Genomic DNA, 12750 nt, shown 5'->3' with positions numbered 1-12750 from the left:
CTCCATCGTCCTTTCAAGGCATGGACAGGCTTGACTCAACAAGGTCACTTTGATATACTTTTCTATATGGTGAATGTTGCAGTGATAATGGGCTGAGTGTGGAAGGGCTTACTGTTTGAACACTCAATGTCTGGTTGTAAATTGAGTGTGGGACTTAATTATGCCTTTAGTGGCACAATGAAGGGTGCTAATCTCTGCTTTTGGAGGGAGTCGTGATGTGGATCAGATCTATTTCAGACATTGTGTTGGCAACAATAGGAGAAGAAAAAGCATAATGCTGGAGGACAGTGTGCATCCCAGGACTCATACATTCATTGCCTTGCTGAAAGCTTGTGCTTGTTTAGCAGACGTGAAGCAAGGTCATATCATCCATTCTAAGGCTCTGCAATATGGCTCTGAAAGGGATGCATTTGTCAGTTGCAGCTTGATTGACATGTATTGCAAATGCAGTTCACTACTAGGAGCTCATGATGTTTTAAGTAAGCTGTCAGATCAAGATGTAGTGTCTTGGAATGCAGTGATCCTAGGACATGCTGAACTTGGGAATGGAATGGAGGTTCCGAGATGCATTGAGGAGATGCAGTCAGATGGCATTTCCCGGAATGAAGTTACATTCATTAGCAGTGTGAAGGCTTGTAGCTTTATAGACGCTATAGAATATGGGCAAAATCTGCATATCAAGGCAACACAAAAGGGTTGGGAAACATACATGCATATTGGTAGCAGTTTGATTGACATGTATGCCAAATCTGGATGGCTTTTAGATGCACATAAAGTTCTTCACGAGTTGCCAGTTTGAGATATTGTATCATGGAATGCACTTCTATCAGGGTATGTGAAACATGGCTGTAGTAACGAGGTTCAAATATGTTATCAACAGATGCAGCTAGGGGATGTCTCTCTAGATAAAACTACATTTATTGGTCTCCTGAATGCTTCTAGTGATTTGAAAGCTTTGGACATTGGATGAACTCTACACACAGACATCACACAACATGGTAGAAAAAGCATTTATATTTGACAAAATTAGCAGAAAAAAAAACTCCGCTTGGGGAAGAAAAATGCAATGCTGGAACACTATTGAGGAAACAGGGCCTCAGAATTGAAGGAATGCATAAAAGCCATGTACGATTTGCAGCGCAATACTAAGAACTATACTTTGCCTCCGAACAGAGAGAAGTACAAGCAACTCAAGAACGAAAATAGGGAGTTGAAGAGGAGTTTCAGAGTTGCCAGATTAACACGACAAGCATAAGAACGTCGCACGTTTGGATGGATTCATCACGCTATAATGCACTGCATTCTTGATACTCTCGGAGATAAATGAAAAACGATGCATTGACGTTACTCTGGACCATAGAAGAGTTTATGAGTTTCAAAAAGAGGAAGAGGACTAGAGAGAGGCATTCAAAGCGAACACAAGCGATTTCAAGCTAAATTTAAGGGTGGGAGCTTACAGGACAGAGGACCTGCAGCCTTATGTTTTGAATGTTGTGAAGAAGGCTGAAAAGCTTATGTTAGAGAAGGGCGAGAACAAAGAATATCTTCCGATTGAGGTGTGAGCAGCTTTCAACAAAGTCACTGCAGAGTTACTTCTTGGAGTTGATAATCCAATGATCAAAGAAGGAAGAGTGGCCACAGTTCAGTCGCTCTTAGAAACAGGGTCTCTTCAGCTTACAGCGGCCTTCATCCAACGATACCTACCTAGAGCAAAAGTGCTTATTTCTTCTCCAACTTGGGGAAACCACAAGAATATTTTGAATGATGCTGGTGTTCCATGGTCAGAGTATAGATACTTTGATCCAAAGACAGGTGGTCTAGATTTTGATGGGATGATATCCGATATTAAGGCTGCTCCTGTAGGTTCAATCATTCTATTACATGGCTGTGCACACAATCCCATAGGAATTGATCCTACTCCAGAGCAATAGGAGATCATTGCTAATGTTATTCAAGAGAAAGGTCACACTGCTTTCTTTAATGTGGCCTATCAGGGCTTTGCCAGTGGCAGACTTGATGATGATGCCAATTCCGTAAGACGATTTGCTGCTCGTAGGATGGAGTTGTTTATTTCACAATCCTACAATAAGAACCTTGGATTATATGTTGAGCAAATTGGAGCCACAAATGTCATTACATCTTCACCCGAAGTTGCCACTGCAAGCTAATTTGGCTTTCTATTTGTCTTCAGTTATTGGCAAAAATAAAAACAGAGACTTGACATCATTTTCTCATCTTTCTTATTCGCTTGATTGATCTTCTATCTTGGAATTTCTCAAGGACCTCTATGGTCGCGACTTTGATTTCGAGAACCCTTCGACATCTTTGGTGAGCCCGACGTGTTAGCATCGTATTAAAAAAATTTCAGGATGGGAGATACATCAGTATCAATTTGAGCCCCTTCTACGATTCCTGCTTTGTCCTCTACTTCGACTTCATCATCGACTTCTGCTTCAAGTACTTCTACGAATGATTTAAAGCAGATTTTGCAGAATATGTCTATGTATATGTAGTTTCAAAATCAACAGATACAATTGTATATGCAGCAGCAGCAACAGTTACATCAACAATAGTTGTCTCAACAAAAGCAACTATATTCGGAGCAAGAGAATGCAATCAGCGTGACTAAGGTGATTGAAGCAGTTGAAAAAGAAAAGAAGCTATTTGATGGACGTAATGTATCGGCTTATTTGAAGATGTATGAGATTAAGATGGGATTTTGTGGAGTATTGACAGGACTTATGAGTAAATATTTTCTTCGCCTTGTCACACCTGCCTTGAGGGTAAAAGTGACTGATCTTTTCCTTCAAAATTCGCATTGGCAAGATTTTAAGAAGGCCTTGAAAGAGGAGTATTTTCTTGAGGACTTTGGGATGGCTACACGGCGGTCATTCCGAGAGTGGATCTACATGCCAAACAAAGGTCTAGCTACTTCAGAATTGATACGAGAATTTGAAGAGAGATATAGTCAGCTTGATGCCATTGAACAAAGAGCATTGGATATTGAGAAAGTTGAACTTTTCTTGCAAGTTGCAGATCCTGCTCTTCAGGAAGAATTAGGAGAGCTTCTTGAGGATTCCACGAAGCCTATGGGTCTTAAAATAGATTGGCAAGACACCCAGGATGCGGTCTCGACTTTGACCAAGAGGCAGATATGGAAGACCCGCCTACAGAATAGATCTATGACATCGATCCAGTCTTCTGCTCCTATGTCTGCTCCTACCCTTGTCATTTCTTCTCTTCCTTAGCCAGTTACTTGGCCTATGCCAGTGCCTACTATTTCTAATCCTCATGTTCCTCCTGCTCCAAGACCGATGCCAGCTCCTTCTGCTCCAAAGTCATCTGCTCCTTTGGTTCCTTCCTCTCTTGATGACATAATCAAAGGCATAATGGATTTGACACTGGAGTCAGTTGAAGTAAAATTGGTGGGAAAATTGAAAGAGTAGTTTGCTTCGACCGCGCCTACTATTTCTTCTAGTGCTCCTAGTGCACCTAGAAGTGCTCCTAGTGCACCTAGGAGAGATCGAAGATGTATTTGTTGTCATAGTACAGACCATCAGCATTCTAGGGATTGCGAATCTTTTCAAGATGCAAGGTGAAAGAATTTGGTATTTTGGGGATAAGATGGCAAGATCTGGTTGACTGAAATAGGAGTTCCGCTTGCTACCAATTTTGGGAAAGGCAGAATGAAGAAATTAGTAGATGATATGGCTGCGCGTACTTCTTATGTGGCAGTTAGAGGAGATGCCTCTGCATATGGAGTCCAGATTGAGAAAGGTTCAGAGAGTCAATCAGCATTATGGACCTATGCTATAGAGACGGCAAACAAGGGGAAAATTTAGCAGACTGTTTTGACTAGTGTAGGTTCTAGCATCAGATCTGAGACACGTTGGGATTCGCCTGTTGACAGGTACACTATTTATGCCTACTTGGCTAAGTCTCAGGGAGCAGATGTACTTGTTGAGGAGAAACGTAAGAGAGATGAAGAGAATCCAAATGCAGCTAAAAAGACTAGAGGGGGTGATTTTGTTACTCCACCTACTGCAGGGCCGTCTTTGAGACCAGGGCCAGAACGACAAATGGAGGATGCTCAAAAGAAAAAAAATATGCAGGAACCTAGACAGAGAAAGCAACCAGGATTTAGATTAATATCCGATATTGAGACATCTACGGACATGAAGAAAATCTTTAATGACAAGATACTTGGCAGTGAGGGAGGTGACTTTTACTATTTCTGAGGTTTTGGGCATTTCAAAAAGAGAGTTTCAAGATCATTTTCAAGAAGTCCTGAAGAGAAAAAGACATACATTGCCTACTACTGATACACATGGAGTTTTGGTTGGGGAGTTGGAGTTGGATAAGGATGAGGTTATGGTCGAGAATGCTTCTGTTTTTCCGCAGACAGAGAAAAGGGTTCAGCCTATGCATTATGCTGAAATTGATCAGCCTATCTTGGTACCGCGCAGTCATTTGTCGCGGAGTCATTGGGCTAGGGCAACTACAGAAACAATGGTAAAAATTGGAGAGAAACAGGTGCCTTATGTTGCTTTGGTGGATCATGGTTCAGAGATTAATCTCATAGTTCGTGGAGTTTATGAAAGTAATAGATGGCCTATGGATATAGAGCATGGGTGGCGTATGAGAGCCGCCAACAACACTGTAGGTGATTTGTATGCTGCCTGTCCTAGTGTCAGGATTTCTATTGGAGATGTAGAGGAGGATTCCCATTTCTTTGTGCAGGATTCATGCTCTTACCCCATAATCATAGGACAGCCATTCATCACAGAGATGCGCATGGAGACGAAAGTAATGGATGATGGATCTGCTTATGCATGGATTCACAGTAAAGATGGTATGAGAGCAGTCCAGTTTATGACTGTGTGTGTAAATCATGCTAGAATCAAGGATACTCTTTGAGATGCACCTTTGCCCACTATGAGGGATTCAGGTTTTCAATAGGTACCGCTGTTCCGCGAGATGAGAGTGGTACAGAGCAGAGGAGATTGGAGTTCTCGCCTCCTAGTAGTAGCAGTTTTTTCTCCTCCAATTTTATTGGAATTTCAGCAAACAGTTCGATGAGTTATCAGAAGATTTCTAAGTTGCCTAGAGCTACAAGGGCAATACATATGCAGAAAGGAGAAAGATTTGAAAAATGCAGGTATTTTAGAGGATGATAGTAATATAGATGGGATATATGATAGTATGGTTTGTGCAGATACGATGACAAAGATGGAAAATATGCTAAAAGCTGATATGTAGAGTTGTCTCAGTAATGTATCAGCACACTCCCTGGACATGTTTCATGAAATTTCAGATTTTGCGTCACAAATAGAGTCAGAGGCTGAGGTGACTCAACAAAAAGTATTGAGAGCTGAAGAAATTCAGCAAATAGAGTTTTCGGCTGATTATGATCAGCCTATAAAGACATAGAGGGCTGAAAACTTTCAGTCAATAGAGTTTACTACTAAAATATTTCAGCATCCAGAGTTTAGGGCTGTTCCTATGCAGTTCATAGATCAGAGGGCTGAGGATATTCAGCCACCAGGTGGCAAAATTGCTGATTTATAGCATGATTTGAGTAGTGCAGAGGATCATAATAAAGCCAGGGTTGACACAAAATACAAGACAGTGGATAAGAAGGTGAAGCCGCGGTAGCTGGACCGCTTCCACCTAACAGTGATCAGCAAATAGAGAGGGCTGCCAAGCAGCCAATTTTGAGGAACCCAGAGCATATAGGCCATAAATTTTTAGCAGAGACTCTTGCTGAATTAAAAATTGAAAATGGTGATTTCTTGCTACCCTCAAAGAAGCAATTCTTTCAGGATATGCTTGAGCCACATGGAAGGGGGTTTGCTTTCTTCTCGCATGAGATTGGATGTGTGAATCCGGATATTGTTGCCCCTATGGTGATCTTTACTATTCCTCATATTCCATGGAACCTCCGACCTATTCTAGTGCCTAGGGCACACCTGCCAAAGCTAGTTGACTTGTTGAATGAGAAAATCAGAATGGGAATCCTAGAGCTGCCATCTGCACCATACTCAAATAGGTGGTTTATGGATCCAAAGAAGAATGGTACTCGCCGATTTATACATGACATGCAGCCAGTAAACAGAGTTACTATCAGGAATGTTGGTATAGGTCCAGTTGTGGATGTGTTTGCAGAAGCATTTGCTGGACGTGCCATCTATTCTTTAGGTGACTTGTATTCGGGATATGATCAGTTTCAATTGGCCTTGGAAAGCAGGGACATAACCACTATGAGAACTCCTATTGGGCTTGTCAAGATGTGTACCTTGCCTCAAGATGCCACTAATTATGTTGCGCATATGATGAATGCCATGCATAAGGTCCTTCATGAGTATATACCTCAGCTTACCATGCCTTTCTTGGATGATGTGCCCATTAAGGGGTGTGCAGAAGAAGAGAAGAATGAGAGTCTAAATGAGCAGGGATGCAGATACTTTGTGGCTGATCATATTGTAGCTTGTGAAAAGATTTTGGCCAGGTTAGAAGAAGTGAACTTGACACTATCATGACAAAAATATGTTTTTGGAGTAAATGAGGTTGCCATTGTTGGACATATGTGCGGGTATTATGGCAGGAAACCTTCACCTGCGAAGGTGGATGCTATAGGAAAGATTACGGAGTATTGTTCTACCACTTCAGAGGTATGGAGATTCATTGGAGCCTGTGTGTTTTACATAATTTGGATACCCCATTTTGCACACATAGCAGATTGTTTATATCAACTATTTTGAAAGGGGCAGAAATTTTATTGGGATGAGAGCCACACTAGAGCCATGCAGAAATTGAAGAAGCTATTGAAGATTTATCCTACTCTCAGGAAAGTGGATTGTAATTGCAGAAGGCCTATTGTATTGACAGTTGACACTAGTCCAATTGGCATAGGTTGGGCTGTGGGTCAAGATGATGCAGATGGAAACATATACGCTATTCGGTTTGGGGAGAAAGTCCTAAATGAGAGACAGAGGAGGTATCTGCAAATCAAGAGGGAATTACTAGGAATTGTTACGGCTCTCAAATTTGACAAGGAGTACTTTATTGGAGCTCCAGTTGTGGTAGAGACAGATTGCTTGCCATTGATAGGTATGATTAGGAGTTGCTATACTCCGGATATAGCTATGCTGAGATGGATTGCATACATCAAGTCATTAAATCCAGAATTTAAGCATATAGCAAGGAAGGATAATCATGGCTGATATGTTGTCTAGAGCCAGATATGATGATAAGGAGACACTACTTGCACAAGAGGATGATGCAGAAATTTCAGCCGCTATGGTTGATCATGTTTGCCATGTCTATGGTATTGTGGCTTTCATAGAAGAACTCTATGTTGGAGATTGGTTGCAGATTGGCAAATACCTTAGTACACTAAGCAAAAGAGATGAATGGATAGATGAAGAGTTCAAGAAGATCAGAAGAAAAGCCTATGGTTAATTTCTCAAGGACGGATTTCTTTGGAAGAACCGGAAGAAAAGAGGTGGATTACCCTTGCGGGTTGTGTGCAATAAAGAGACCCAGTTACAGGTGATGAGAGAGTTTCATGAGAGTCCTTGGGCTGTTCATAGAGGAGTGTGGGCTACTTATGAGAAAATCAAGGAAAAATATTGGTGGAAAGGCATGTACAGAGATGTTTGTTGCTTTGTAGAGACTTCCAGAGACTGTCAGATGTATTCTGTGGTGCATCATCGAGACGAGCTTCACCCGACCTATCCGCTATGCATTCATTATAAGTGGGTAGTTGACTTGGTTACTATGCCGATGGGTCTATGGCAGATGAGATATATTGTATTGGCTAGAGAGGATCTTACTAATCATGTTGAGGGCACACCTTTGAGAATGAAGACCACTAGTGCAGTGTGTAAGTTCTTATTGGAAAAAATTTTCTTGCAGGTATGGCTGTGTGGGTAAGATCACTGCAGATCACAGTGAATTAGATGCAGATGAAGCTAGGGAGTTTTTCTCTCAATTAGGAATCAAGTTGGCTCTAACCATAGCATACAATCCAAAGGGAAATGGAAAGAGTGAAAGAGGACATCTGCCGATAGTGAAAGCATTAGTCAAAGCATGTAGAGGATGGATTGGAGAATGGTCGAGACTTCTACCATTTGCTTTGTGGGCTGATCATACGACTCATAGTGTTACAACAGGATATACGCCCGCAGAGTTGATGTATGGTCAGAAACGGTTATGCCGACTGAGACTTGTGCTTTGACTTGGACAGTTTTACCTTGGCAGGAGGATTTGATGAGAGAGGAGCTCTTAGCTCTTCGGATCCGACAGTTGGAGAGAAGACCAGAGGATATTCAGCTAGCTATTGACAAGTTGAAGGTTGCTAGACTTAGAAATAAAGACAGGTTTGATAGTAGGCATCGCTTGCGGCCTAGAGCAATAGAAGAGGGAGACTGGGTATTAGTCTTTGATAGCAGCCTTGAAAATCAGCATACTGCACTTCGAAAGATGGTGAAAAGATGGTTTGGGCCGTACATAGTCAGACATGTCTTTGATAATGCAACATATGAGCTGACAGAATTGGATGGGACAGTGCTTAGAGTGCCCATTGCAGGAAAAAGAATCAGGATTTTCAAGAAAAGAGATGATGAGGATTATGCAATGGAAGAATTTGCAAGAGAAGAGCAACGAGAAGAAACTCCAGTAGAAGAGACAGATGATATGACATATAACCTTGCTGATATACCGAAAATAGACAATGAAGAGATTGATCTGTACGTGGATCTTGACGACAATGATCATGGGTAGTTGGCCCATCCGAAGGATGCGTAGGATTAGAGGGGGTGGATGTCATACTGCTGCGTATCCGAGGTGTGGAATCCACCAAAAAGTTGTGTGTGCGACATTTGTTACTTTGTACATACTTAAACGTTGTGCTTTGCTCTGCCAGAACGTTTTGCCTTCAGTTTCATGTTCAATTTCACAAAAGAGACAAGTGTTGTTTGGGAGCGAATTTGATATTTGTTACAAATAATTTAGAAGGAGAATGGGCTATAAAATATTAGGTTCACATAGTGGAGTAAAGCTGTGCCATTGGACAAAGTTACAACTAAGAGGGCAACTTCATATTTGTTCCTCCTGGGAAAGATGCGTCACAACATTTAGGCAGAGCTGTAGTGTGACTCTTGGCATTGCTAGAATAATAAGTGATATTATAAAATTTCCCCTGCAATGCTCAGCATTTTTTTTAGTGCTATGTGAGCTCCCATATAGACCAACCCTCTACCCTCTCCTAACCAACATATGACCCAAACGCATATTTCAGAATTCAGTACTGCAAATGGAATAGTGCCATGTTTAGGCTTGCAGTTTTGTAAAATTATTGAGACTAGTGATAACACATACTGACATGGGGTACTATAGTTTTTAATGGCAATGGATCACAGTACACATGATTGAGCATCGTGGGAGCAAAAAAAGGGCAAGTGCATCTTTACGAGCCAATATGAATATTCAGGTTGGGAGCTTTGAAGATGTCCTGAAGAAACTTGAGGTTAATGATGAAAACTCTGGATGGGAACAAGCCTGTGAAAGGGTAGATGTGGCCAGGATTTTTTTTTTAAAAGCTAAAGATGGAGGGAGCCATGTTTAGCAGAGCGGAAGCTCACGATTCTTTTGGAGGGGAACGCATCTTTGTGGAGGGTGCTTTTGTGTTACAGAAGGTAGAGGGAAGGGTTAAAAAAATAGCAGACGAGAAAAACTCCATCTGGCGGGCCTGGTTGTAGCAATGAGCTGACACTTTTTTATGGGAATGGGCCTTTTCAGATCACTGACAATCTTACACTTATCTGGAATAAGTATGGGTGGGATCATGTGTCAAACATAATATTTGTTGACCAGCCAATTGGGACTCGTTTTAGTTACAGCAATGATATTCGAGACATTCGGCATGATGAGAATGGCGTCAGTGAAGATATGTACAGTTTTTTGCACACCTTCTATGAAGCACATCCTGAGCTTTTAGGAAATGAGTTCTATGTTACCGGAGAATCATATGCTGGACACTACGTTCTTGCTATTACTAGTCGCATTCACATGGGCAACAAAGCGAAAGAGGGTTTATCAATCAACTTGAAGGGATTTGCTATTGGCAATGGCCTCACAGATCCAGAGATACAGTACAAAGCATATGCAAATTATGCTTTTGAGATGGGCCTTATTGGTGATAAGGATCACACCAGATTGAGCAAGCTGTATCCTGCATATGACATGTCAATCAAGCTCTCTGGGACAAGTGGTACAGTCACATGCGTAGCTTCATATTTGGTCTGCAATTCGATATTCAACTCTATCATGTCCATTATTGGGAGTGTAAATGATGTTCCATATGTACTTTGAATCACGTGGCAAAAAGGCACAAGATCCAGTGGTGCTGTGGATGTCCTAGCAGGCCATTTGAAGAAGCTTTAGTGATCAGAGAGTAGATTACAAATGCACTTTCAAGTTCCTCAATGGTAGATTTACAAGAGCTATGTATTGCACCAGGCAAGGCATCGTGGATGGCCTATTTGGATGTGTATTGACTTGATTCTGATGGATCGGTGTTTGTTGGATGCTGCTTTGTTTGCGTCAGTTGCAACTCTTGCATATTTGAAAATACCAGATGCTTCTGTGACTGATTATGACAAGGTACTCCCAGCTAGCAGGACATCAAGAAAATTTGATAATGGTAGATCAAATGAAAACTAGCAATGATTGAAAAGTGTAAAAGGAAAAAGATTGAAACTTGGGCGAGTTCCAGTGGCACTGACTTTAGTGCTGCACTCAAGACACATACTAGCTATCCCATCAGCTGAAGAAGAGTCTATTTTGAAGACATTCTCTTGAAGACTGGATGAAATATTTGATGCTCTTGTAATCTGATTTATAACTTGACGTGGTTTTCTTGAGAGGATTGATTCTCTTGGTTGATCCGTCTTGCCACTTGTACTTGAACCAAAAATTGTAATACACTTAAACCATGGCATCATATTCTTCTTGATTATTTGTTTCACTTGATCTTTCATCTTGGAATTTCTCAAGGACCTTTGTGGTCGCGACTTTGCTTTCCGAAAACCCTTCGACAATGCGCAAGACATGAAAAGGCCAACATGCACAAAAACGCGGGGAAATACCCCTTGGTGGGATGACACTCAAGAACGGGGCGCCACGCAACAGGGGCTGAGGGGAGGGTGTGTAGGGGGTTGAATGGGGAGGGTAGGGGGACAGGGCGTAGTTAGATGGGAGGGTGGGGTTCAGTGGGGTGAGATTTAGGGGTAATGGGGTGAGGGTTAAGTTAGTGGGGTAGGGGGTTTAGGTAATGGGGGTTAGGGTAATGGGGTTGGGAGTTGGGTGGTGGGTTTAGTGGGGTGGGGGGTTTAGGTTAGGGATGGGGGACGAGCGGGTAGGGGAGGGGGTGGGGTAGGGGGGAAGGCGGATGGGTGGAAGGTAGGGGGGGGGGGGGGGGGTGGCGCGCAAGGGTTAAGGGGATGGGTGATGCAGGTGGCGGCATGCACAGGCGCGAGGACATGGCGGGGGCGGGCGGCACGACAACATGGCATGGTGGCAAGGGTGGCGACTACGGCACCCAGAGCGAGGGGAAGGCTGCAATAGTGAGAGGGAGGGTAGGAGGAGAAGATAAGAGGGGGAGGAGAAAGAAGAAGGAAGGGAAGGATGGGGGAGGAGAAGGAGGTGGGAGGGAAGAGGTGGCGGGGGCGAAGAGGTGGAGGCAGGAGGTGAAGGGGGCGAAAGAGTTGGAGGGAGGAGATGGAGGGGGAAGGGAAGGCGAGGTGGGGGAAGAAAGGGAAAGGGAGAGGGAGGGGTGGAGGAGGAGGGGGGACAGGATGGTCGGAGGGGGAAGAAGAAGAAGAGAAGGAGAGAAGGAGGAGGGGGGGAGGAGGAGGGAAGAGGACAAAAAGAAGAACAGGAGTAGGGGGAGGGAAGAGGACGAAAAGAAGAACAGGAGTAGGGAGAGAGAGGGAAGGGTTGGGGAGAGCGAAGAATACTGAGAGAGAAAGAAGAATAGAGAGAAGAGGGAGGAAGGAGAGGGGGGAAACCGTCGGGGAGGGGGGCTAAATTTTTTAAATTAAAAACAGTAAAAAAAGTAAGATAAATAATTAGAAAAAGAAGAAAAAGAAAAATAAGGAAGCTCCCCCTCCTTCCGTACATAGGCATGGGGTGGGGGTAAAAAAATTTGCAGTTGGGGGACCCGTAGATGGGCCAGGACGGTGGTGGGGGAGGCGCGGATGCCACAAGGGACGTCGCAAGGCGTGTAAAAGCAAAAATACGTGCATTCACGCGCGAGGCGAGGTGCACAGGAACTCGAGAAAACAAAGAAAATTTAAAAACATGCAAACTGTGCATCAAAATGAAATTCCATAAAATTGAAAAATGTGTCAGGTTACAAGGGAAAGATGAAGGAAAAGTGCAACAGGGTGTCCAAGGTGAAATGAGGGTGTTCACATAGGAAACATGTGAAAAACAAGCCCAAAAATGCATATCAAAATTAATATCGAGAAATCCGTTCATGAAAATGAAGTGCCAAAAACAGTAAAAATGTACAAAAAGTCATACTGGGCAGGCTATCATTTCAGAACACGGTTTGGATGAAGATAAGACCCGTTCACATGGAAAAAACCCAAAAAATCATACTCAAAAAGGGATTCGAAAATTAATATTGAATGATCCGTGCACCAGAACAAAGGACAATAAAACCAAAAAATGTCAAGACACAAA

The 12750-nt window shown here is 42.7% G+C and overlaps 2 pseudogenes; both read left to right on the top strand.

The window, feature by feature from the left end:
- The first annotated feature begins 274 nt into the window (after positions 1–274).
- On the top strand, positions 275–4059 carry LOC148022641 (aspartate aminotransferase P2, mitochondrial-like; annotated as a pseudogene).
- A 5368-nt stretch (positions 4060–9427) lies between these two features.
- On the top strand, positions 9428–10374 carry LOC148022640 (serine carboxypeptidase-like 49 pseudogene; annotated as a pseudogene).
- The last annotated feature ends 2376 nt before the right edge of the window (positions 10375–12750 follow it).

The sequence above is a fragment of the Lygodium microphyllum genome, chromosome 16 (genome assembly GCF_053477565.2).
Source record: "Lygodium microphyllum isolate KBCC chromosome 16, Lygodium_microphyllum_v1.1.10, whole genome shotgun sequence".
NCBI lineage: Eukaryota > Viridiplantae > Streptophyta > Polypodiopsida > Schizaeales > Lygodiaceae > Lygodium > Lygodium microphyllum.
Note: the sequence above shows the minus strand (reverse complement) of the source record. Positions and strands in the feature narration are given on the sequence as shown.